Source organism: Pteropus alecto, unplaced genomic scaffold (assembly GCF_000325575.1).
Source record: "Pteropus alecto unplaced genomic scaffold, ASM32557v1 scaffold288, whole genome shotgun sequence".
Lineage (NCBI taxonomy): Eukaryota > Metazoa > Chordata > Mammalia > Chiroptera > Pteropodidae > Pteropus > Pteropus alecto.
In genome coordinates this window covers 1894153-1919816 of record NW_006442124.1, presented here as the reverse complement: position 1 = coordinate 1919816, position 25664 = coordinate 1894153, and the positions used below count along the sequence as shown (strand labels likewise).

Genomic DNA, 25664 nt, shown 5'->3' with positions numbered 1-25664 from the left:
ATCCCTAAGGCCTTCTTTTTTATTACAGCAAGTTGTGCCACTGTTCTCACAACTGGAGTCTGAAATGAAGGTAAGGAAAATATGTTTAAAATTTTATAAAAATCACTGAGGGAAGATATTGAAGAACTAAATGAAAGGCGAGGTATTCCATGCTCATTAATTGGAGTTGTCAATATTGTTCACATGTCAAATCTTCCTAACTTGATCTATAGATTTAACAAAATCCCAATAAAAATCCAGAAAAGTATTTGTAAATATCAACAAGACGATTTTAAAGTTTATGTGGAAAGGCCAAAGAACTAAAAGAGCTGACAAAATACAGGAGGAGGAGGAGGAGGAAGAGGAGGAGGAGGAGGGAGGGGGGAAGGGGTTGAGGGGGACGAGAGAGGGGGAAGAGAGAAGGAGAGGAGAAGAAGAAGAAGGAGAGGGACGGGGGAGTAGAAAACGGAAAAGGGGTCAGAGGGGAGGGGGACAGAGAGAAGGAGAAGGCAGAGGTAGAGGTAGGAAGAGATGGTTGGAAGACTGATGCTACCTAACGTTAAGACTTGCTGTAAAGTTATAGTCATAAAAATAGCGTAGTATTGGTGAAAGAAAAGAAATATGCAACAAAGTGGAATGTAATGGGAACCCCAAAATAGATCCACACAAATGTAGTAAAATGAATTTGACAAAAGTGTAAAGGCAATTAAATGGAGTGAAAATGGTATTTTCAATATATGCTGCTGGAACAACTGAATGTTCATATTAAAAAAAAAAGCTTAAAATGAACATAGTCATCATATACCTTATCCTTAAAAAATTAACTCAAAATAGAACATAGATAAATTTAAAATGCAAAACTTAAAATTTCTAGAAAAGCAGAGGAGAAAATATATGTGATCTTGGGTTTGATGATGAGTTTTTAGGTACATTAAAGTCACAATATATGAGAAATAAATTTTATAATTTAGACTTCATTAAAATTTTAAATTTTAATCTTTGGAAGATATGTAAAAGATTGAAAAGACATGTCACTGACAGAGAGAAAATATGTGTAGAATGCATATCTGATAAAGGATTTATATCCAAATTATACAAAGAATTTTTAAAGTCAAAATAAGAAGGCAAACAGTCCATTTAAAAAATAAGCAAAAGATCTAAATAAACACTCCGCCAAAGAAGATACAAAAAATGGTAAAACATGAGAAAAGATGCTCAACATTTTTATTGTAGAATTGCAGATGAAACTATTAGTAAGATTGTATCTCTACACATTCATTAAAATGACTACAATTCAAAAAAACTTACAATATCAAATGCTGACCAGGATGAGGAAGAACAGAAACTCTCATCTATTGCTGGTGGAAATACAAAATGGGATAGTGACTTTGAATGACAATTTGGCAGCATTGGAAAGCTAAATAAATATAGTCTTACTATCCAATCCCACAAAAGCATTCTTAGCTACCCAACTGATTTAAAAAGTTATGTTTACATAAAAACTTGCTTGAGAAATTTTATAGCGATTCCATTCATAATATCCAAAAATAACTTTAAGTGAATAGGATCTTTTTCCACAGGTGAACAGATAAATAAACTGTGGTACATCCAGTGAAAATGAATACAGGAAGACCTTATTCAAAATGAAAGTAATGAACGGAGGGAGGGATCTCACTGCAGCTTACTTTACATACCCAGCAGGAAGAAAAAAAAGATTTTCTCCTTACCCAGCAATAACGACTCAGCCAATGAGAAGACATACAATCCCAAACTCAGCTCACTTTTAATAAACTTTTGTTCAAAACTGCGCCTCCCAACTTCCTCCTATCTTCTATAAAAGCCTCCTTCCCTCCTTTGTTCTCTGGATCTTTGTTATCTATGATCCACCATATTTTGCATGTCCCGAATTACAATTCCTCTGCTGTTTCTGAATAAACTATATTTTCCTGGCTAAACTATCTTTTTCTTTATTTGTTTGTTTTAAAGATTGGCAATACAGACAATGGAATATCATTCAGTAACAAAAATAAATGAGCTATCAAGTCATGCAAAGATATGGATGAATGTTAAATGCTAAGTGGAAGCAGCCAATCTATAAAGGTTAATATAATAGGTGACTGTTATTATATGACCTTCTGGAAATGATTAAACCATGGAGACAGTAAAATGATCACTGGTTGCTAGTGGTTTTGGAAATAGGAAATATAAGTTTTGTTGTTGTTGTTTATTTGTTTTTTAGTGTATAATGGTGGATAATAGTGTAAAACTGTAATGGTGGATACATGACACTTTGTATTTTCTTAACTCATATAATTTTACGGCATAAAAAGTAAAACAATGTATAAAAAGTGCCATCTAAGGATAAAGGGATCATCTAAGGATAAGGGGATCCCAGAATGTTACAGAACGCAGAATGTTACAGCAAACAAAATTTTCCTTTAACTTCTGAGGAGTTAAAGGAAGAAAGTGCTGACTTGAAGTACTTATTGAAATGAGTAGAGTTTATAAGAATTAAGGCAAAAGGAAGTGTACGTAGGAACCATATTTTAGTTGATAAAGTTGTTTCTCATCAGGGATATGAATTAACAATTTTGAAACCTCTGTACATGCTTTGAATTGAACAATTATGTAAATGTATGGTGAAAGTTTACAGTCAATTTTCTTACTGTTATGTGGAAATATAAAGATAAGAAGAAGGAGAGTCTGGAATGATCCAAGAAGTAAAGAATCAGTGTAAGAGGAATTTGTATGAACTCATGTTTACTTGACATTGACACAGACGATTGCACATAGAAATATTTATACTGTACATACAGTTGGCCCTCCCTATCCACAAATTTTCTATCTACGGATTCGACTGATCACAGATCAGAACAGCATTTTCAGTCTGAGGTTGGGAATCAACAATGCAGAGACTGACTGTATGCATTGTTCTATGCCATTTTGTAGAAGGGACTTCAGCATCTACAGATGTTGGTGTTCATGGGGGTTCCTAGAATCAATCCCCCCAAGATACTAAAGTATACACATAGATGACCTTACTCTGTCAGCTGAGGTGGTCTAGCGCCAACAACACCAAAGTAGCAATGAATCGATCTAGCGCACAAATCTTGATTTTTAATGCCATTCTTCAACACAAAGAAACAAGTTTCCTTTGACAAACGGCCGATAGGAGATGATTCTAGAACATCTTATAGTGCCAGAAACAACAATGAAACAACAACAACAGAACACTCAGAATGATGGGGTAATATCAAAGGGACACAGGAACCACTTGAAAGATCTCCTATTGGCCATGGATTGAACATTTGCTGCAAAAAACAATAAAGTAGCTTTGTAGCATTTATTTACAGCCCAAAATATAAAATAAATATTCAGGAGTTAATACTGATAAAATAAAGTGATTAAATATGTAAACAAATGGGGGAAGAAGGAACAATCTCCAATATCGAAGCATTCATTTTAATTCTCCACCCTCAAGGATGTGTATAAGTGTGATTAGTGCATAGTGTCTTCCTTCCAAAGAGTAAAGTATGGATGGGGGCTGGGGGCAGTGAAGACACCTGATAAATATTACTTCGGCCAGGTGATAAAGATTAACATTAACAGAGAAGTCATGTTGATAGTATGTACTCCTGATAAGATGTGATGACAAAGGAAATTTACCTGTGTTTTTTCTCTTAAAATTCCATAACCTCAGTTTACTTATGAAAAAAAAAATCCCCAAAATCCCAATGGAGGGTCATTCTACAGTATCCTCAAAACTCCTGTCTCTTTAAAAATGAGAAAAGTCTAACAAACTCACAGCCATAAGAACTTTAAAGAGACATGGTGACTAAATGTAATGTGCTACTCTGGATAGAATCTGGAAATGTAAAAGGAAATTAAGAAGAAAAAATCCTAAGAAAATTTGAATAAATTATGGACAGTTAGTAATGTATCAATATTAGTTCATCAATTCCAATAACTACATGATACTATTTTATAAGATGCTAATAATGTAGGAAAGTAGTGTGAGTATGAGATATACGCGAACCACTATATTTACAATATGTCTCTAAATCTAAGCTATTCAAAAATGACTATTGAAAGCATACTTTATGAGACTCTGATAACACAAACTGAACTTCTTTGGAACTCCTGAGGCTGAATTCACACAAAAATAGGTGACAGTGGCTCCTTCACAGAGGAGGCTTTGGGCTCTCCCCACCAAGCACCAGTGCCTCAAGAGTAATAATAACCAAGCACCATTACATTGGGCAAGATGAGGAACACCATTAAATAGCAGCACATTCCTGCAGGGCATTAGGACAGAGATAAAGAAACTAGCAAGCTCCAAGAAGCTGAGAGGACAGTATCCATGACTACAAGTGAAGTAGCCCCAAATGACCCCAAATATCTGGCATATTTTGTGGAATGTTTTGAAATCTGCCCATCAAAGAGCATGAAAACCAAGAGAGCCATAGAACTTCCAGGTGTGACTGTCTGCAGCTCTATTTTTATGCCTAGCTGGGCGTGGATGTGTAAGCACAACTCCCCAAAATATAAGGAGGAAAATACAATAGTGCAACAAGAAGATAGGCTTGGAGTTAGACTTTATAGATTTGAAACCCAGTTTTACTGTTTACTAATTATGCAACATTGTGCAAATAATTTAAGCTTTATGTGCCTTAGTTTCCTCATCTACCAAGTGGGGATAATAAGAATATATGCCTCAGAGGATATTTTCAAGATTAAATATGTTAACCTACTTGTAAGAATGCCAGCAGATAGTAGTCACTCAATAAATAAATCTTAGCTAAGGTTATTATTACTATGTGTTTCTGCTTTATATGTAGGTTTATCAAAGATTTCCATAAACATTAGTATTTATCTCGAAGCCACCCTCAGAAAAGACACTTCTATTTTTCTACTTCTTTCCTGAGGTTGCCCTCTTGTTTGAAAAATATGAGACTATGGAGAATTGGGTAAGATTATTCAGGGTAGTTTTTGAATAATTTAGACAACAAAGGATATAGTAATACTCCACCATTTTTGAGACAGTTCAAGAAATCCTTCACATTATTTGGAAATTTATTTGTCGGGAGTTATTTTCAATTTGTGATAATGATATTTGAACTCAGATTATGAAAACAGAAATAAGAGAATCTCTCGTAATTTCCTAGGGTTTTATTTTTATTTTACCTTTTTAAACTTTTATATAAATCTAGATGTCATAAAGTAGGTAATTTTAACGGTTAAGGTATATAGTTACCTTCCTTTTTTATATAAAGGAGCATAGAACTGACAAGATATTATTTTCCACACCATATAATGCATTTTATGCTAGGTCTAGAATAATTTGACCTAAGGGCTGACTATAAAATTATATTTCAGGACATACAAAATATCTCTATAACTATTAAAATTGAATATAACTAGACTGTCAATCAGATATTAACTTTTTGCCTGGAAGACACATCATAACTAAATTAATAAGTAATCTTTCAGTTCTGAACATATTGAGAGTCAAGTCGAAAGATAAATTGGATGAGAATAAAGTATAACTCATTACTATAAGGACTACTTTGGAGGATGTGGCTTACATATATGAAAAACAATGAGCATCCTAATAACCCAGGAAAACACAGACTTCATGCTTTCAGTCACAAATAGTGCAAGGCAACTGTAGCCTTCCTGTGTGGAGCAAAACTTGCATCTATAAAATGTATGGTTTGAGCAGCTCATCACAATCAGGTAGCTCATGTGGAGAAAAGAAGCTGACTACACCACATACGCTTACTTCATTTCCCAAAGTCATCAAATAGGTCACCTACTACAAGAGGTGGATTAGGGATCTGCATGTGATTGGAGACAGTTAGGGAAAACCTCTCTCATCTTGGAAACTAGAAGAAGAGACAAAGTATCCTAACCCCAGAGGGTTGCTCATACCCGTGGCCACATTTTGAACCCCAAAACACATGCGATCATTCAACTTTGGAAATCTTAAATTTGAATACCTTCCTCTCTGATCATTAATGTTTATTCTTTCAGATATATTGCTGCATGCACATCAGTTTCGTGGTCCCTCCAGTTCTCCCTGAGTTACCAGCCCCTGTTGATCTCATTCACTGCCCTACCAAGTCCATACCCAGAACACATGCTCCTCAAACCTTCATTTCCTTTGTAATTTTAGAGAATAAATTGGGAAGTATAGCGGTGGTCAGATCGTGAAGGGCCAAAACTGGCTCAGGGAATTAAATTTTATTGCGCAGGCTTTGCTGAAAACTTTGTGAGTTTGTGTTGTGCAGTAACATGTTCTCACTCAAGTAATTGAAAGAATAGTTCACACAGAAGGGTGAAAAGGCAGAATGTTGAAAGCCATGGAAATAGATGAGAGATAAATGCACAAATTAAGTTGGAAATGAGGTAGTTTTGAACAGAATTAATGGCTAGAGCAGTGGACATGAAGGACATGACCATGAGAAACCACAGAAGAGTAGGAAGCACAAAAGCTGATTCCTGGTGTTTAAGAAAGTACTTGGCATAGAAACAGTGACATTAATATATGTTGAATGTAATATAGTGTTTGTAATCTATATTTTAATAGGATTAACTTAATAGTAGGTAACTGAAGATTATGGAGAACTGAACATTTTTAGAATTGCACATAGTTTATGTTGCAATAAAATGAAATGTATCTTATCTATTTCTCTCTCTTACTTCCTACTTTAATATTTTTCTCATTGCTTCAATGTCAAAGGTCACTTCATTTTTATGCACCACAGACATTTAACTTATTTCTATTAAATCAACAAGAATTGGATGATGGCGTCTTCTAAGAAACTGCTTTAGATTATGTATAATTATGAAATTATAAATTCATACTGACAACTTAAAATGTACCAAGGACTTTGCTAAGCATCATCCTATTAATTGTCAGAACAACTCTCTGAAATATCTATTTATTATGCCCAATTTATGGATGTGCAAACTGAGACTCTTAGGGATAATTATATTTGCTCAAATCCACACAGCTGGTGAGCATGGGGCATGATGCCAATTTAGGTTGTTCTGATTGCACTACCTATATTTCTTTAGATACTGAACTTTTTTCCCCATGTGGTAGACTATAAAGTACAAAATTTGCCTCACCCCCTTTTACAATCATTGTTGTTAATTCCTGGATTCTGTTGAAAATTATTGCTTTGGAGAATTGTTTCCAAGTGTTTTATACAAACAAAACAAAAACAAAGATACAAAAAGGAGATTGTGTTGTATAAAACATGAAACTATGCCCTAAGCTATAATTTGAAATCTGACAAAACATGACTATATGTGAATCTTTTTTAAATAAATATAACAGTTTAATCAAAGATGCAAGGCTGATTCTTCTTCTACTCCGCCTCACTTAACAGCATTAAGAAGAATTGGTAAAGTCTGTACTCCTCAGTAATAACCCCAAGGCCATTGTTCTGTTTCCTTTACATACTAATCTCCTGTTCTTTTAAATTCATATTTTTTAAATTATTTGGTTTCCTCTTATTACTTAATGACTTTTAAATCTAGCTCACATACTTCTTCATTGTCAATGACTTCCACATTTACCACCTCCAAATATGTAATACAAGTACATTTGAATTTTCAATTCAATCACCAAAAAATATAAATAAATAAGATAAAACATTTCCAGAATATAAACTAAAAATTTCTCTCCTGGATTATAATAAATAGTTTTATTCTCTTTGCACACAATATTGTTCTCCTCAAAACTGACCTTATTTTTTCTAGAATTTTCTTCCCAGAGCAGAAATGAAGTCTTATTATTGATTTCAACAGCCATTACTTCCTGGAATCCACTATATCTTTGCCTTCTACCAACCCTACTTTGTCAGTTCTTTACCACCTACCATTAATACTTTCTATTTCTTTTCTCATACTACTGAATTGAGTTGGAAAATATTCTAGAATCACGCTGGCTTAGTCTAACATAAAATGAACGAATGGGTGACCCTCATAGCATTAACTTATAGAAATGCATGTAAAATTAGAGAAATGTAATACATAGCTGATCTCAGAAGAAAGAGAAATTTCCATAAAAATAATAAAATCTAAAGGTGTAAAAATTAGCTAAAAAAAAACTGACTAATAATGTTTTTGGATTCTAATAGAGCTGAGTACTCATGTTTTAATGTCTCTATGGGTGTAGCTCCTAGAATTGCTTTAAACTTGCAGATTTACAAAAATAAACATGCAAAACTCTGTCGAAGTGAAAAGCTTCTGCACAGCAGAGGAATCAACCAAAAAAAAAACAAAAAGACAACCTTCTGAATGGGAGAAAATATTTGCAAATCACATCTCTGGTAAGAGGTGGATATTAAAAATCTATTAAAAATTCATGCAACTCAATAGCAAAGAAAATCTGATTGAAAAATAGGCAGAGGATCTAAACAGATATTTTTCCAAAGAAGATATACAGATGGCTAACAGGTACATGAAAAGATGCTCAACATCACTAATTATAAGGGAAATGCAAGTCAAAGCCATAATAAATCAACTCACACCTGGTAGAATTGCTATTATCAAAAAGACAAGAGATGACAAATGCTGGAGAGGATGTGGAGAAAAGGAAAGCCTGTACACTGCTAGTGACAATATAAATTTGTGCAGCCACTATGAAAAACAGTATGGACCTTCCTCAAAAAAATTATAACTAGAACTACCATATGATCCATCAAAGCCACTTCTGGATATTTATCTGAAAAAAAAAAAAAAACACTTAAAAATATATATACACCTCCATCTTTGTTGCAGTACTATCTTCAATAGCCAACATATAGAAATAACATAAACGTCCATCAATGGATAAACAAGCAAAGAAACTGTGCTATAAAATATATATATATATATACACACACACACACACACACACATATGTATATATATATTTATATATATATAAATACACACATATATGTATATATTTATATATTTTAATTTAGCTGTAAATATATATATATAATATTTAGTTATAAAAAATAAAATCTTCCCATTTATTACAACATGGGTATATTTGAGGGCATAGGTGTATCTTGGTAGATGAGGGCATTGTGCTAATTGAAATAAGTCAGACAGAGAAAGAGAAATACCACATTATTTCACTTATTGTGGAATTTTAAAAAAAAATACAAATAGAAAACAAATTCCTAGATACAGAGGATAGGTTGATATATGCCAAAAGCAGAGAGTGGGAGAGTCAAAAGGTACAAACTTCCAATTATAAAATAAATAAGTCATAGAGATATAATATACAGCGTGGTGACTATAGTTAATAATAATGTTTTGCTTATTTGAATGTTGCTAAGAATATATATCTGAAAAGTTCATATCATAAGAAAAAAGAATTTTGTAACTATGTAGAGAGATATTAACTAGACTTATTGTTGGTGATATTTTTGCAATATATGCAAATATTGAATTATCGTGTTCTATACCTGAAACTAATATAATGTTGTCCATGGATATACCTCCATAAAAACAAACAAACAAACAAACAAACAAACAAACAAATAAATGAATCCCTGCAGATTTAAAAGATTCCCTAGTCTGTAAAGAGAAGATTAGACAATCTTTTCCCACTGGCTTAGGAAAGAGACAATGTGAAAAAGACTTGACGTGCTCTTTCTTAATTTGAGACAAAGAAAGTGGTCTATAAGCCAAGGACTGCAGTCACCCTCCATAAAAGAATGCAGACCTATTGACATGTCAATCTGTGCTTATTCACACCCATGCCAGACTTCTAACCTACAGAATTTTAAAATAATAAATTTGTATTGTTTTAGTCCACTAAATGTATGACAATTTTATGCAGCAGCAATACAACACATACACAATGAGATAACAAGAAATTAGACACAGCTGAAAAGAGAATTCATAAATTGGAAGATAGAGGCAAACATTCTGAGAAGAATGCATAAAATAAATCAAAATCTTGATACATAATGGTAAACTTGAAGAACAACAAAGACTGAATAAATATATCACTCATCAACATTGAACTCATAAAAATCGAACACAGAAGTATGGCATAGAACATCCATAGAAAGAACTTGCAAAGAAATTGAAAACTTGTAGATGATTTAAAATAAATAACAACAATAATTTTAAAATAAAGATATCTCGAGATTGCAAAGTAATTACTACTTTAAAATATTTTGTAGTTCAAGATCTGAAAATAGATAATCAAAAGTCTATATCTTGTAAAGTATGTATATGTTAATTTGCACTTATTTCCTCTTTCCGCATACTAAAATAAAAGGAGGGAAGAAATTTTTACCTGACTTATTTACTGTTGCATTTCCAGAAGCTAAGCAGTGAATGGAATATTATAAGTGATGAATAATAAATGTGCAAACAGATAAATTGGGCATATATCTTCCAGACAAGTAAGGAAGATATGATTTTCTTATATGTACAATTTAAAACAAAACAAAACAACAGAAACAGACTCACAGATACAAAGAACAAACCAATGTTTGCCAAAGGCAGGGGTGTGTGGGATGAGTGAAAAAGAGAAGGGAAATGGGTACAAAATTCCACTTATAAAATAAATAAGTCATGGGGAATGTAATGTACAGCATAGTGAATATAGTCACTAAGATCATAATAACCTTGTATGGTGACAGGTGATTACTATTCTTATGGTGATTACATCATAAGGCATATAAATGTCAAATTACTATGTTGTACCGTTGAAATTAATGTAATATTGTATGTCAAGTATACTTTGAAAAAAAAGAAAGAGAGAGAGTTAAACTGAATTCTAATAAGAGATAGAAAAATAAGAAAGAAGAAAAAGCATTGGAGAAACACAAAATAAGGTGGTAGATAAACACTTAAGTCAAAAGAATTTCCAATAAGCAGTTTAGAAGCGAACCCGAGAGAGATGATATTTGGTTGGTATGCAGCAGTAGGCTGCATCATTTTAATGTTTATATTTATTTTGATTAGCTATACGTTCACTGCATTTTGCCAGGAGATGTGCCATATTGGTTGTTTTTTTTTTTTTTTTTTTTTTTTAACTTTTTTGCGAGGCAAGTTTTGGTTGACCTCACAGATTTCAAGGACCTTGCCAGCTTACAATCTCTTATTTATTTTTATTTATTTATTTCTTTTTTACTCCTATGGCACCTGGTCTTCCTAGGTGGTCTCCCATCCAAGTACTAACCAGGTCTGACCCTGCTTAGCTTCCGAGATCAGACTGGATCGGGCTTGTTCAGGGTAGTTTGGCCATAGACTTAGAAGGGAATTTCTTATTGTTAAGGAAGAAAGGAAGGAAGGAAGGAAGGGAAAAGGAAAGGTAGGAAGGAAGAGAGAGAGGGAGGAAGAGAAGAAGAGAAAGAATGAGAAAGAAATGTATTTTATTATCTTTATTTGACTGAAGTCAAGTGAACCTGCCAATGCATTCTGGCTTTTGGTAATGGATACAATAGATGACTTCTTCCCACAGAGCTATGTATTTTTTCTGCATCATCACATTTTCCCTGTATTAAGAATAATGTATTGTGATGGTTCCTTACTAGTTTCAGGGAATGTCTGTCCTCTAGGCAGCAACCAAACCGAAGACCTCTCCCTCTCTCTCCTATTTCTCCTTTGAAAGTCAGGGTTGATCGACCTACATTCTATCCAAGAGATCCAGTTCTAAAATGCTCTTTTGAAAGTGGTAAGTTTTTGCCAAACAAAAAAAATTGAAAGTGAAGCCAAAGGCTATAGGACAAAGTTGAATTCTAAACACTAAGAGTAGCACTAACTATGCCAAGAATAAAGTGTAGTTCTATGAAATCTTCCTCAACCTCTACCATCACTCCCCACCACCAGATTTCACTTTCTTATTCTTATCCTTCTTTATCTCAAAGTGTTCTTTTTTTCCTTACTATCTCACTGACATGCTGTCTTCTCTTTCATTTCGGTTAGCTGTAAACTTGTCTCATATTCCCTACCAGACAGAAATATTAATGAAAAATCATCAGTTTTTAAATAGTTTTGGTTTTCCATTGTTGTACTTCAAAGCACCACAAATCTCAATGGCTTAAAATAATAATTTATTTTTATCACTCACAGTTCTGTAAGTCCACTGAGCTCAACTGGGTATTCTCGTGATGTTTTCGATGTTGTTATAAGCAATGTAGGCTGGAACTAAAGATCAACTGTCTGGACATCCAAGAGAGCTTGCTTAGATGGCTGACAAATAGTCGTAAACTGGGATCAAACTATAGCTATTGACCAGAACACCTACATGTGGTGTCTGGATTCCTAGCGAGAGCATCCAAGAGCAAATGTTCCGATTAAGGGAGATATTCAACTGGCAAGACACCACTTCCAATGTATTTATTTCTTTAATTAAAGCAATCACATGCTTTACTCAGGTACAGTTAGATAAATTCACTTCATCTCTAGTTGAAAAGAGTGACCATCTTTAATATGTCATGGGCATCATATTTACAAGCTTCCAATTCAGGCTTTGTCTTCTAAAATCTGTGTGATTCATTCTCTTCGAACCAGTTTCTTCATCTGCTTACCAGAGTCTTTCTAACAAGAAAAAGTAATATTTAGAAAGTGTGGCTCATATAGTAGACAATCAAGAAATGATAACTACTAAACACTGATAATCTTATGAACTACAATAATTTATTGTATGGATTTTGTGGGGAGCAAAACTATGTGAATGTGGAAAATTAACATTTGAGTAAAAGCATGAATAAATAAGCAAATCTCCAGCACAGTCATCTTGTCTTATTTATTTTTGTGGCATTCCAACAAATTTTTTCCTTCTTTATTGATTCTGTAAATATTTTTAACTAGAAACTGTTTTTTTGTGTGTGTTGTGCAGTTAGCACTGATATTGGCCAAAATGCATAGCATTAAATGTATTAACTTTGAAAAATCTGTATATTTTAAAAAATTCCCTACTTAGATAACTTCTACTTTGCATTAGTGCTGGGAGTAGAACAATTTAGTTGAAGGAAAAGGAGATAAGGTTATCTGTAACCTGTGATAAGGTTACAGATATATGGTTAAAGGCTTGTCTCAGTCAACCAGTAGATCAAGATGTGTCTGGGATTTTCAAGAAAAGGAATAATGTAGTTTACACAGAAATAATACCTTCTGTTCTAGTTCTTTTCATAAAAAGGCTAAGAATAGTGGCAGTATAAGTGAAATGAAGTAAATTCTTGAGACAGTTTTACTTTCTAACATTTAACATCTAACAGCTGTAAAATTCACTGTAAATACGTCTGTCAATTTCATAGCAGGTAAAACTAAGTTTTGTGTATATCAATAACTAATAGATTATTTTAAAAATAATTTTCTTGGTAACATTGTATACATCAGAGGTTTCAATGACTTTGTTCTTTGTTTTGAAGATAACATTATTAAAAATATACTGTGGAAAAGAAAATTCCCTTCTCTTCTATACTATTTATATAATTTTCATAGTGTCTTATAGTATAATAAATTTCTTTCAATTATTCATAATACAAGTAATAATACAATGATAAATCTATTTATTGTCTTTTCATTGACACTTTTGTTGTCAATGTAATAGATAGTAGGTTTTAAGTCAGGAAATTTTCCAGGATTGCATGTGGTAAAATCTGGTAGCTTTTCACAAAGATCTGTTCCTCAGCTAATAGAGGCTGAGGAACACATGCATAAAAGTTAATTAAACCAAGTCTTTCTATTTTATAACAATTGGAATAAAAAACTCAAACAAAAATATAAGTAGCATAATATCATATCTGTTTTTTAATTTATTCATATATCTTATTGTCAATAGACGAATCATATCTATTTTTTAATTTATTCATATATCTTATTGTCAATATTTTTCAGGTATTAGATACTGTACACGGACACACATAAGAATTACATGTCTTCATGGTATAGGATGAAAGATCATCTATTAATTTAGTTATATTGATAAGGATCAAGATAGCTGCATCAAAAAAAGAAACTTACTCTTTCAATAATTTATTAACCATGTGTATATCAACATGTATATTTTTAATTAATTACAATTGGCATTTGATACTATTTTATATTAGTTCCAGGTGTACAGTATAGTGATTAGACATTTATATAATTTACAAAGTGGTCCCTTGATAAGTTTAGTACCCAGCTGGCATTATACATTTATTATAATATTATTGACTGTATTCCCTATGCTGTATATTCCATCCATGAATATTTTTTAACTACCAGTTTGTACTTTTTAATCCCTTCATTTTTTTCATCTAGCCCTCCAACACACCTCCCGTCTGGCAACCGTCAGTTTGTTCTCTGTATTGATGAGTCTGTTTCTGCTCTGTTTGTTCATTGATTTTGTTCTTTTGATTTCACATTTAAGTGAGATCATATGGTATTTGCCTTTTCTATCTTACTTATTTTACTTAGCATTATACTCTCTAGGATCATTCATGTTGTGACAAATGTGAAAATTTTATTCTTTTTTATGGCTGAATAATATTTCATTTTGCATATACCATATCTTTATTCAATTGTCTACTGATGGGCACTTAAGTTGCTCCATATTGTAAATAATGCTGCAGAGAACATAGAGGTGCATATATCTTTCTGAAATTGCTGGGTCAACGAAACAAAAAGACAATTTACTGAATGGGAAGAGATATTTACCAATGATAACCCATATGGTTATTCAAAATTTATAAATAACTCATACAACTCAATGCCAAGAAAACAAGCAATACAATTAAAAAATGGGCAGAGGACCTTAACAGACATTTCTCCAAAAAGAATATACAGATGGCCAACAGACATATGAAAAAAATGCTCAACGTCACTAACCATCAGAGAAATGCAAATTAAAACCATAATGAGATATCACCTCACACCTGTCAGAATGGCTATCATCAATAAATCAACAAACAGCAAGTGTTAGTGAGAATCTGGAGTACACCTTTGTGTACTGTTGGTGGGATTGCAAATTGGTGCAGCCACTATAGAAAACAATATTGAGGTTCCTCAAAAAATCAAAAATAGATCAAGAAAATATTTTTGAGCAAGGTAACAATTGAAGGAGCGTATACAACAAATTCTTACTATCGATTTAATTGTTTAGGCGAGGAATGTACGAGAAAGGAGGGATAATTATTAATGTTGCTTTAATACATACTTATAGTGTATTATTTAACTTGTTATTACTTTCCAGATATTCTGTAATCTGGACTACATGGTATTTATCAAGCATAGTCTTCAATAGTTGTTAAAAATGTATATCTGTGTGACAACATCTGGTTTCCACTGCGTAGAACTGGGAGATAGAAAGATAGAAATTATTTCTCTGAATTTGGCAACAAAACAGCAGTCATGTCTTTTCAACTTATTTAATTTTTATCCATGTATGATATGAGAATGCTAATAACAAATAAGTGTGGGAGAAAACTAGAACTGTGGTATGCGAAGAGTAGACATCATATGCCATGTTTCAGAGCCCTTATGATCCCAGATTTATCATGACAGCATTCATTTCATACCTTGTGCTGAGACAACAAGCAAGTCAGCAACTTAGTGTGCTGACATTGTGGCAAAACGTGATTTTAATTAGCTCACACAGGGGACACATTGAGGAAAAAGTGATATTTCACTGAGGAAGGTACTATTAAAGACAACCCTCCTTGACCTGTCATTTATCAGGTTAAGAGCTGAAAACCATATGACTGGTTAAGACTTTCTCATTGTCCTTTAACCCAAGGGCATATGGCTCATTTGCAGAAACATTTATTTTGAAACTTTCTGAATTATTTGACCCATGACTACTACATGCCTTCATGTCACCATCTTGAGAAAAAAATTAAATTTTAATGAAATTTAAGGTATATTGCACAGATTTTGAAAAAAAGGTAGGTAGGCATTGAGAAGAAAGGCAGATGCAATTTGATTAGTAATAGGTCATACAAAACAATTTTTAGTTTTGGTTTTAAATTATTTTGGGAAAATGATTAACTTTAGACTTCCCTTAACAAATTTCCTCAGTTTGAAAACTTAATAAAAGTAATACATTATTATTTTTAAACTTGCTGAAAAACTTGCTTCCTGTTTTTTAGAGCTTTTGCTCTCATTGGGCTTTAAGAAATTCACTTAAACCCTGTAAATCCCCTTGACCACTTCCTCCCGCTCGTCTCTCAAACTAAGTCCATCAAATATATCCCATTTCTAATATGCCGACTGCTACTTGCTCTCTTCAGATATTTGTCATTTGCTTTACATGGACTTTTATAATGGCCTCAAAACTGGTTTTCTCCTCTCCTCTCTTTCATTCTTTACATCTTTTCCCTTATGGTCCTAAGAGTCAGACTTTGAAAACACAAAAATAAAGAAATGTCTGTTTGTTTGTCATGTTTGTTCGTTACTGTTAGTTTTATATCTCAGATAAGAGTGATATCATATGATTCTTGACTTTTCTGTCTGACTTATTTTGCTTAGCATGATAATCTCAAGATTTACAAAGACTCAAAGACATGGACGGTGGATTAGTGGTAACCAGAGGAAAGGTGGGTGAGGGGGAAGGTAAATAAGGGTAAGGGATGTCAAATATTTGGTAGCGGAAGGAAATTTAACTTTGGGTGGTGAACACAATGCAATATATGCATGATGTATTATTGAATTGTACACTTGAAACATTCAATTTTATTAACCGATGTCTCCCCAATAATATTAATAAATAAAAAAGAAATATACATTTGCTTAAAAATATTTAATGACTGTCCAGTTTTTAGGAATCAACCTTGAAGTACAACTTTTTTAAAGATGACATTTATTGTTAAATTTATTTTCAATTGCTGCATAACAGTTTACCACACACTTAGTGGCTTAAAATAACACCAACAGTTCAGTAGACCAAAAGTGTGTGAGATGTCCTGGCTGGCTTCTCTCCTTGGGGTATCACAAAGATGAAATCAAGGTGTTCGAGCAGATTAAGTTATCATTTTGAGGTTCTAGGGAAAAAGAAATATGCTTCCAGGCTTATTCTTGTTTTTAGTAAAAAAAGCATAGAGCTACATTCAGCTTCTAGAGGATGCTGGAATTCCTTGACACAGTCCCCTCCATGACATGTTAAATTTTTATCTATTTTAAATCTCTGACTTACCCCATCTTTGACTTTTAGACCTAGATTGATGGTGATCAAGTGATTTGTTCAGGCTTTCCTGGATTTCCTTATTTCAAATTCAATGGATTGGGATCTTAACTACATCTGCAAAATCCCTCCAAAGAAGTAGTACATATAATAAAATCAGTCTGATTAACAGGAAGACGGTACACGTACACCAAGAGTCAGTAGTCTTGGGGGCCATTTTAGAATTTTGCCTGTTGTAATAATGGCCCCAACTTAAGTTGGAAAATTCATTTTCTATACTCACACCCTTAAATCAGTGGTTTTCAAACTGTGGTTGCTGGACCCGCAGCATTGACACAATCCATGAACTTGTTTGAAATGCAGTTCTGAAGCCTACCTCAGACTTATGGCATCAGAAACTCAGGGGTGGGGACCAAAAATTAGCATTCTTAACAAGCCTTAAGGATGGCTTTGACACACTGTACCACTGAGAACCACTCTCCTATACTAGACTCCTATGCATAAGAATCACCTGGAGAAATATTAACCATAGATTTCTCTGTCCCAACGCCAAAGAGTGTTTCAACAAGACTGAAATTGGTCCTGAAAATTTACATTTGAACAATCTTTCCCACGATGCTAAAGTTCCTGGTCCACTCCCTGAGCTCTGTATGCTGCTGGACTAGAAAGTCAAAGCGAACTCTTCTCAGAAATAACAAGTACTTCCCAGTGTCTTTGATTTCATTCATGTCATCTTTTCTGTCTCAGATGACCCACACACCTTGTCTGCCTATGAGATCATACTTCGTCTTCAACATCCATTTCCAAAAACCATTTCTCTTTTGCAGACTTCTCCAGAAAAACATATACACACCCCCTTTTCCTGTATTTTACCAAAATTTTATACACAGATCAATGATAATATTCATGGTATTATAATTATTTAAATATCTCTCTTGTCCACTAAACCTATACATTTTCTATACTTGCTCTCATAAGTTTAAACACATTTGGCCCTCAAAATATTTGTTGACTTATATATGTATGAATTAATTCATGTCAGGCAAAAGAAAATTAATTTTATATGTTTTCAGAAAAACGTTTTTCTCGTATGTTGTTTATATCATCACAATATTTGAGAATTTAAATGTATGACAATGTACTCAGATTTGTGCAACTTCATTAATAATAAACATAGCCACATTCGTGGATGGCTGAATGCATGACTGGTTAGATAACCTGAAAATTGTCATTAGTAATCTTATGGCATGTGACAACAAGGGCTCGGAATGCAATTGTAATTGCATTAAAATAAGAGAGGCTAATGTTTGAATAACTAAAGTAGAAGATATACTATGTTGAAAGGCAACTTCTTAAGACTCATTACAAGTTAATTTGCAAAGAGAACTATTGGGAAACCCCTCAATGTCTTCTAATTTCCATAAAATAAACTGGTATCAGAATTGAGGGTAGACTGGCTCTGTCACTCACATTCATGCAAATTCAAGTCAATTCATGCCTTAGTTTAAAATGTTTTACTATTTTACAAGTGGTAACATTACCTTGGATTTCATAATTTCATTGTGTGTAATGTCATTATAGTTATCTTATTGAGCATTAGAATAAGCACAGGATGCAGATAATACCATATCTTTGGACCTTATAAGAATTAACAATCAGGACATTCCATAATTTTTTAGCCTTATTTTTATGACAACTTGTGTTTATGATGATATTATCATTCATACTTTGTAGTAACATCTCTATCATTTCTAAATCTTTAAAAAGGGATCAAATACATGTGATAAAACCTGATAAAAGTATAGGAAAGAGGAAGAGTGGGTATTAGTAAACACATTCTATTTCACTTATGTACTGATTCGTCATACAGTTTTTGAGCTACTACCTTCTGCTAAGTACTGGACTCATAAAGATGATTGGCACAGTTTCTGAGAGATCCAAGTCTATGCAAAAGTTAGTCATTGCTGTGTAACAAACCATAGTAGAACTTAGTGGCTTAGAACAGCAAGTCATTGGTCAACTGGCCATCTCAATGCCCCACCCTGCTCCTGCCTCCCCCATGCTCTCTCATGCTCTCGAGTTTGCCTATATGTCACATGGCTGATCCCAGGGCCAATGCGTGGGACAGAACTTCCCACATGATAGGGAAAGTGGAGAACTGGGGCCACCAACGCAGTCTACCATGTTAATAATGCATTTGAAGTAGGTAGTGATGATGGGAAGAGTGCTGAGTGGTTTACTAGGTAAAACCATGTGTACGAAGCCATGAAGACAAGGTGGGGCACATAAGTTTTCAATAATTTGATGTGGCTAAAATGTAGGAAGTATGTTGAAGGGTATACAGTGGGATAGCAGAGGTAGAGAGACTAAAAAGTTAGTTTATGAGAAGTTGAGGAGTGTGTTCTCTGCCATGTAATAAGCAATGAGGAGTGACATGAGGACGTGTGTGATTTAGGATGCTCAATAGGGCAAGTATGGGGTTTGTGGTGTTGAATTTACGAGCATGAAGGCACTTACAATGCATTCAATATTCTGACAGGAGATGATAAGCATCTGAATGAAGCCAGTGGTTCTAAGTAAGAGCAGTGAGAATGCTGAGGATGCATTTAAAAACTCATCATGGCTCCTACATCAGTTTCAAAGTCTTTATAGGACCCAAAATCAGATTTATTGAGCTCAGTAATGAACAAAAAGTAGAAATGCCAGGTGAAATATACAAGAACGTCCATCTTAAAGGAAACTAGAATTTTGGCATGATCACTTGAGGTACTTACATTACTAGCTTCTGTGAGCTTAATTCTTCAACATCTGTCCTACATGCATATGCTTGACCTGCTTTGTTTTGGATGACCTGAAACTCTGAGTCACCTTGCCTTGGCCTCTGACTCCTTCGTGGCCCTCCCGTGGAGGAGCCCTTCTTCTGGGATGCACTTTTCATTTACAAATCAGCTAATCCAGAACCCCCACCTCAATCATATCCCTTACCTGGCTTTCACACTCTGAGCCTTTATACACCTGCTTTATTACCCCAGGACCAGGTCAAAACAACTGGGACAGCCTCTAAAGCCCAGAGTCCTCTAAAATCTTCAAACTACCCAATCCTAAACCTGCTTATTTTGCCTCACCATTTTTTTCCTTGTGTGGAAACCACAATAAAAACTGTTGCCCTCAATTACTCCCTCTTCTCTTTTCCTGGTGCCTGACCCCAATGTTTACTGTATGGTTCTTCATGGCATAGTGTGACACCCTCCTTTGGAGAACTGTAATAGACTATCTTTTGACTGGCACCAATCTTCTGATCCATTGGCCTTACTGTACATAAGATTTCCTAATAATACATTTTCTATTAATACATTGTATTTTAAAACACTTGAATTAAAGACAATTTTGAGAAAATATTCTTTTTTTCACACTTTCTTATATTTAAATCGAGGTTAATGTGAGATTAGGGAGAGACAGTAGTAAAAGAAAGTGGAGAGCTGGAAAAAAAAGTAAAATAGTTAACATGTAAAACAAGATTTTAAAGGAAGTCAGAAAAAAATGAGCAGAACTAATTAACTTTGAGCAAGGGAAGAGAATTCTCATAAAAAATAACAATAATTTTGAAGTAGAGCGGGCGAGTATATTTAGTAAATTCGAGACTGCTGACCTCCATTTATTTTTGTGAAGCAGGAAAAAAAGATTTCCCATGAGTGTGTGGGAGGTGCCTGAAGAAACCTGGAAGCATTGCAGTAGTGAAGAGGGATAGGCCGGTGCTGCCAAATGCATGGAGGGCTGAGGGCGTTGAGGCCCAGGGGAGGGGTCTTGTATGGGTAATCGCACCACAGCGTAGTAGTACACAGGACGTCCGTCACACACTGTATGTGGCTGGCTTATTTTATAATATATTTTATAATAACCATATTACAGCACATTCATATTTCATCCTGGTGTTATCATTACAGTCACATGGCTTACTTCAGTTTCTTCTATGAGAGAGGTTTAGACTCAAGTTCTTAAATTTTCATTTCATAAATTTTATTAAAGTACAATTTATATTTCTCCAAAGAAGATATACAGATGGCCAATAAACATATGAAAAGATGCTCAAGTTCACTAATTATCAGAGAAATGCAAATTAAAACCACAATGAGATAGTACCTCACACCTGTCAGAATAGCTATCACCAATAAATCAAAGAACAAGTGTTGGCGGGGATGTGAAGAAAAGAGAACCTTCATATACTGTTGGTGGGATTGCAAATTGGTACAGCCACTATGGAAAACAGCCTGGATGTTTTTCAAAAAATTAAAAATGGATCTACCTTTAGACTCAGCAATTGCATTTCTGAGTATTTATCCAAAGAAAACCAAAACAATAATTCGCAAAGATCTATGCACCCCTATATTCATGACAGCACAATTTACAATAGCCAAGATATAGAAGCAACCTAAATGTCCATCAATAGGCGATTGGATAAAGAAGTTATGGTTCATATATACAATGGAATATTATTCAGCCATTAAAAAATAAAATCCTATCATTTACAATGACATGGATGGACCTAGAGGTTATTATGCTGAGTGAAGTAAGTCAGACAGAAAAAGATAAATACCGTATGATTTCACTTATATGCAGAATCTAAAGAATAAAAAGAACAAACTAATCAATAACAGACTCACGAATATAGAAGACAGTCTGATGACATCCAGAGGGGAGGGGGTTTGGGGGCTAGGAGAAAAGGGTGAAGGGTTAAAGAAGCACAAATTAGTAGTTGATAGATAGTCACAGGGACGGGGAGCATGGCATAGGGAATGTAGTCAGCAGTAATGTAATGGTTAGGTGGAGAGTCAGAGGAGAGAGAGAAAGAGCAATCAGGGGAATCATTTCATAAACTATATAAATGTCTAATCAATATAGTATATACTTGAAACTAATAATAAAATAAAAAATTTTTAAAAGTAAAATTTATATAGTATATATATATATGTTCATATAGTGCATCATTTAAAGCATACAATTTAAAGACTTTTACCACAAATATACAGATGTGTAAACATAGCCACTACCAAGATACAGTATCCACAAAACTTTTGTTACTCCTTAGAAATGCATGATTCCATCCATCCCAAGTTCAGGGAACCACCGATCTGCTCAATGTCACTTTAAATCAGTTTGAATTTTCTAGAATGTGATATAACTTATATTGCAGGTAGTCTTTGGTTTTGCTTCCTTTACTCACATAATGATCTTGAAATTGATCTTTATTACTATATGTAACAGTTTTCTATTCCTTTTTATTTCTAGATTATATCCTAATCTATAGGTATACCTCAGCTTATTCATTCACCTGTTGGTAAACCTTTAGATTATTCTAGTTTTTGGCTATGGTGAATAATGTTGCTTTGAACTTTGATATACAAGTATTTATGTGGACATATGTTTTTATATCTCTTGGACAATTATATAGGAGTAGAATGACTCGATTGTATAGTAGGTATATATTTAAATTTTTCAAATGCTTGTCAATAGTTCTCCAATATTTGATATTTTGGGTCTTTTTAAATTTCAGCCATTCTAGTGGATATTAGAGATACCTCGTTGTAGTTTTAATTTTCACTGCACTGATTTCTACAGGTGTCTTCATGTGTTCAATGGACATTTGTATACATATTTTCTTTTGGAAAGTTTTTCTCTCATTTTATTATTAGTTGTTTTTATACTTATAATATTGCGTTATATGAGTTATTTATATATTCTGGATATGAGTTTTTTGTCTGATATATGTGTTGCAAATATTTTCTCTCATTTCATACCTTGATCTTTTCTTTTTTTGATGATGTTTATTGAAGAGCAAAGATTATTAATTGTGATAAAATCAAATGTAATCTTTTTAATCTATGCTTTTCATATTCTATTTAAGAAATCTTTTAATCTCCAAGTTAGTGAAGATTTCTCATTTCTCTTCTAATAGAAGTTTTCTAGATTTAGATCTATGGTGTATTTTTAGTTAATATCTGTGTGTTCTGCAAGATAAGAGCCAAGATTTTTTTTTTTTCTACATGGATAGCCAGTTGTTTCAACACCATTTATAGAAAAATCTTTCCCTGTTGAATCACCTTGTCATCTTTGTCAAAAATTAATTGACCATATACAAGTATATCTATTTCTGGAATCTCAATTCTGTTTCATTAATCTATATATCTCTGTTAATGTGCAAATCTCACTGTCTTAATTGCAAAAACCTTATAGTAGTTCTGGAAATCAGGTAATTTATAAGTCCTTCAAATTTATTTTAATAATTTAGCTATTCTTGATCATTTGCATTACCATATACATTTTAGATTCTGCTCATTTATTTCTATAAAGTGCATAGTGATAATCTGAATGTGACAGCCTTGACTCTATAGATGAATTTGGAGATAATGGACATCTTAACAATAATGAATCTGTCAATCCATAAACATGGTTAATTACTCTACTAATTTAAGTTCTTGAATTTCTCTTAGCAATGTTTTTATACAGTTTTTAGTGATGATACAGTGTACATCTTTTCTTATTCATTCTGAGCATTTTACATTTTTTTTTACAGAATTGTAAATGTCATTGTTTTTTAAGTCTAATTTTTCCTAATGTTAACTGTTACTATGTGAAAATACACTGATATTTTTATGTTAACTTCTTATTCCACATTTTTTGTAAATTTTACTTGTTAGGTCTAGAATTGAAATAAAGCTTTCTATATAAACCATCTTGTCATCTACAAATAGGAATAGTTTTGTTTCTTCCATTTTCATCTTTACATCTCTTATTTCTTTTCTCATTTTACTGCGCCAGCTAAGACTGATAAAAATATTGAATAAAAGTGGTGAGCATGCACATTTTAATTCTCACACTTGGGGGAGGAGGATGTCAACTGTAGATTTTTCTTAGATGCTCTTTATGTGTAGAGAATGTTTTCTTCTATTCCACATTTGATGAGTTTTTTTAAAACATGAATTGGTGTTGCACTTGTCAAATGTTTTTTCTACATCAATTTAGATTATAATATAGTTGTTCTCTATTTTTTTAATTTATTGAATTCTTTGGTTATCTTAAAGTTAAACCATAACAGATTCTCCCCAAAATTAGCATATTGAAACAACAAATATTTATTATCTCACAATATTTGTGGATCAGGAACCCAGGTACTGCTTAGGTAAGTGTCTCTGGCTCAAGATTTCTCATGAACATTCAGTTGAGCTATTGTTTGGGGCTATGGTCTCATATGAAGTTACAGCTGGAAAATTTTCTTCCAAGCTCACTCATGTGGGCCTCTATTCCTGGTGAACTACAGGCTGAAGGATTCAATTAATTTCTCACTGGCTGTTTTAGCATAGAACTGCCTTATGACGTGGAGGCTGGCTTCTCCAAGTATGAGTAGTCCAAGAGAGAGGGAAGGAGAACAGAAAGACAAAAACTGTAGTTTTTTTAGTAACCCAATATTAGAAGTTAGAAGTGACTCATTAAATCCTGCCCACAGTCAAGAGGAGCTAATTATAAGAACATAAACACCAGCATTCAAGGATTATTAGGAGCCATTTCAAAATCTGCCTACAACACAGATTCCTGTGCTAAACCCCAATTTAGTAACAAAATATTTTATAAATCATTGGGTTTAATCTACTAACAATATGCTAAGATATTTTACATTCCTGATTATGAGGAATATTGGTCTCTACCTTTTTGTTTGTTTTATAAAATTTTTGTGAGGTTTCAGTGTACAATTTATACCCTCCTCATGAAATGAGTTGGGAATTATATACTCTTTCTCTATTTTCTGAAAAAGTTTGTATAAAATTGGTGTCACTTACATTCTCAGTATTTTATAGAATTTATCAGAAAACCATAATTTACAGAAAACCTAGAGTTTTCATGATGGATAGTCTTTTAATTTTAAAAAATGAATAATATAGTGCTATTCATATTTTGTTTCATCTTGTGTCAATTTTAACAATTTATGTCATTGAAAGAATTTAACTCTATTCAGTTTACCTAAATTCTCAAATGTGTTGTTGTAAAATTAGTATCCTTTTAATCTGTAAGATATATAACAATGTCACATCTTTCATTTTGGAGAATGGCAGTTGTGACTTTTGTCTTCAAGCTAAAGCTTTATCAGTTTAATTAATCTTTACAAATAACTAGCTTTGGTTTCTTTGCTGATTTCTATTGCTACCGATTTTATACTTTATTATTTGTTGCTTTGGTCTTTATTTTTTTCCTTTCTTCTACTTATTTTGTATTTATATACTCCTTTTGTCTCAGATTCTTAAAGTGAAAATTTAATTATTGATTTTAAATCTTTTTTATTTCCTAATATATCCTTCAAGATCTATAAATTTCCCCATTAAATTATTTTAGCTTAATCTCATTAATTTTAAAATGTTGAGTTTTAATTTTAGTTCACTTCACGATATTTTATAAATTCCCCTGTGATTTCTTCTTTAAAAGATATATTATTTTGACGCATGCTGTTTAACTTTCAAATATTTGGACTTTTTCCAAATATCTGATTTTTATCAATTACTATTTT

At 33.1% G+C, this 25664-nt stretch overlaps 1 pseudogene; it reads right to left on the bottom strand.

Moving 5' to 3' along the window:
- Positions 1-11136: 11136 nt before the first annotated feature.
- Positions 11137-11255, bottom strand: LOC112470090 (annotated as a pseudogene).
- Between the last annotated feature and the right edge of the window lie 14409 nt (positions 11256-25664).